Here is a 3,048-nt window from a genome sequence, read left to right on the forward strand (position 1 = left end):
GCCCCGCCCCGCCCCACCCCACCCCACCCCACCCGCACCAAGATGTTTTCTGGGACCCATTTCACAGATGGGCCAGCTGCAGGGCAGTCTAGGAAGCAAGTGGATTCACGGGTTGCATTGAGGACAAAAGGCCCCCCACACCCTGCCACCTTAACACCCTGCAGAGGAGACCCAGAATGACTTGGGGTCCTGTAGACCACCAGCCTCAGATGGTCTCGCTGTCCCGCTGCCACTACCTACCCTCAGGCCTGCAGGCTGCAGCCTCACGGACCTCGTGGAGGCCGTGGGAGACAGGGCCCAGACCCCCACACAGAAGGAGACTATTTCTCTTCCAACAGGGTCTCCTGCAGCCAAGTCTCCTGCCAGGTTGGCCATTTGTGGACCAGACAGGAAGAGAGGGATGGAGCAAGGAGGGAAGTGGAGGTGGGCTCAGCCATGGGACATCAGTGCCGTCCTGTCCCACCCTGGCAGCCAGGCCTGAAGCCGTGCAGGTCACGCCCAGGTTCCACAGCCAGGACCCAGGTTCAAGGGCTCTTCCTAGGCTGCCCCATGCTCCTTCTTGAGCATCAAGCCCCAGCCGGGACTCGGGGCTCAGAGGCCTCAGGGCTCAGAGGCAGTCCTGCCTCTCCAAAGGCTGGGCCACAAGTTGCCTGTCACTCAGCTCTTCTGCCCGGCTGGTCACACTGAAAAGAGCATCCTGTAGCCGGGAGGCATGAATAGAGGCTCGGACCCAGCTCGAGAAGCACGGCCTGGAAACCCAAAGGAGGAAGCCCTGGTCTCCAGACCCAGCCGCCCAACGACCACCCTCCCCCGCAACCAGCAGCAGCCACCCCAGCTCCCCCCCAGTCACCACCCCTGGCGTGGCTGCCACCACCGCCGTCACCCATCACACTGGCCCTTCCTCCCCATCTCCATTTAGCAAACTCCTACTCACTCGCCAAAGCCCAGGCCGAGGGGTCCTTCCTCCCTGAACACTTCCTGAAGGGCCAGCCAAACGTGGCTCAGGCTCGCCCCTCACAGCAATCGGCACCCACCGCAGACCCTGACTGTGTCCTCTGCAGCTGTCTTCCCTACAGGCAGGGCAGTGCCCCTTCAGTGGGTTATGGAGGGGATGCATGGCACGGAGAACCCTTGGGCATTTGTCTAGGAAATGCCGACCTGCGGGAAGCCAGCTCGGGCTGGACCTGTGAACTCCTGGGGATGGGAGCAGGGAGCTGCGGTCGTTCACAACACTGGGTGCTGGGCTCCACTGTTTGCTGATGGCTTGGACCTGACCCTGGAATGGGAGATGCCCACCAAGAACCACTTAGGAGAGAAGGGGGCACCCCCTCTACCTGCTCTCCGGCTGTACCTGCCTCCAGCGCCCTGTCCCCACGGACAGCCGCAGGCTGCAGGACAGAGCGCCTGTACTGCAGCTGTACTGCAGTCCCTCGGGAGCCCCCTGGGGTTCCACCCCAGCCCACCCCCCACTTCGAGTACTACTCTGCCCCATTCACGCAGCAAAAACGCAAAAGGCCCAGGTGGAGAAACACCACCACAGCTCCCAGGCCAGAAACCTTTGTCCCACCTCACAGGCATGACGCACACGTGAGGCTGAGGGTCACTCAGCTACATCACAGCCCCTGCCCCCCCGGGTGGCCGATAGCCAAAGCTCCCACACCTGCCGTCCAACACCAGACACCCTCCCAGTCTGAGCACACCTGCCCAAGACACTCGGTGTTAAACACTGGTCCCTGGACCCCCAATTTCCAAGAAAATTAGTTGGGAGACTAATTGTCACTAGAGTGTTATTGACTACTCAACTTGCAGCTCTCTCTCTGTGATAACATTAGGCCCCCAGAAGGAGCAGCTAAAGAAGACCTCACCTGAGCCCCAAGGTATATATTTCTGGGAAGGTTTTAGAATTCTAGTTCCTGCTAAGGGCAAGTATTTGAAGCCTCCCACAAATCATGACTCAGTCTAGCATTCAAGGCCTCAGAAGCCAGCACCTACCTGCATCTCCAGCCTCCCCCCCCATACACCCTGTACAGAATCCCAGACCTCAGCCCCAGCCAGCTGACCCAGGGATGGGCAATGGCCCCTCTCCCTTCCCTCTACGCCCCTCCTCCGGGAAGCTTCATCGCCCTCACCCCACAACCCCTTCAGATACGCTGGGAGCTGGTGCCGAAGGGAAAGGAGATCCAGTGACCACAGGCGGGCACCACCCTGAACGGGATCAACAAGACACCCACTGGTGCACCTGGGGAAACTAAGGCCCAGAGACAGCCACACACTGTCCTCTGGGGGTGTCCAGAGTCTGAGCAATGCTGTTGCCAGTGACCAGGGACTCTATCTCCAGGGTTCCCCATCCTGCCTCTTGCTTCCAGGGCCCCGGGCCCTCACTGCGGCCCCAGCTGTACCCGCCAAGGAGTCATGCAGTTCCTCTGATGGCACCCCCTCCCACGCTTCAGATTCTCTGATGGCTTGGTCCTGAGCAAGGAAGGAGAGAATGCTTGTCATTGAGCCCAGGTCACCAAGATGGAAAGCTATGTGCCCATTGCCAAGACTTCCTGACCTCTAAAGCCCTAAGTGAAAACACTTCGAAGTCACCGTTTTCAAAGATTTAGGGCATTAAACACCACTGGGGTAGGGGGTGGGGCGTTGTCCAGGTGATCAGCTGGTCAGTTTTTAGTAGCTCCCCGAGGTAATATTTCCCCCACCCGGCCCCCACCCATCCACGCGCTCTCCACCCACCACTTGGGATTCTAGGCAGGACACCCACATCTCCAGAAAGCCCTGCCCACAAGGTAGGCAGGGCAATCAAGGGCCCAGAGGCGCCACCACGGGGGCAGGGGCTGGGGGCCCAGGCCCAGGGGCTCTGCTGGACACAGCAGCCACAGAACCAGGCCTGGGCAGGGGGCTCAGAAGCTCCCCGGCCTGCCTCCTGCACACGCCCTGCGAGAGCCAGGCCGGCCCCAGGCCTCCGAGTGCCAGGCCCGGGCCCGGGCCGCGAGGGGCCGCGGGCCGGGCAGGCGGGGGCGGGGGGCCGGGGTCGGGGGGCCGGGCAGC

This window comes from Lipotes vexillifer, unplaced genomic scaffold, assembly GCF_000442215.2.
Source record: "Lipotes vexillifer unplaced genomic scaffold, Lipotes_vexillifer_v1.1 scaffold1094, whole genome shotgun sequence".
In the NCBI taxonomy this organism is placed as follows: domain Eukaryota; kingdom Metazoa; phylum Chordata; class Mammalia; order Artiodactyla; family Lipotidae; genus Lipotes; species Lipotes vexillifer.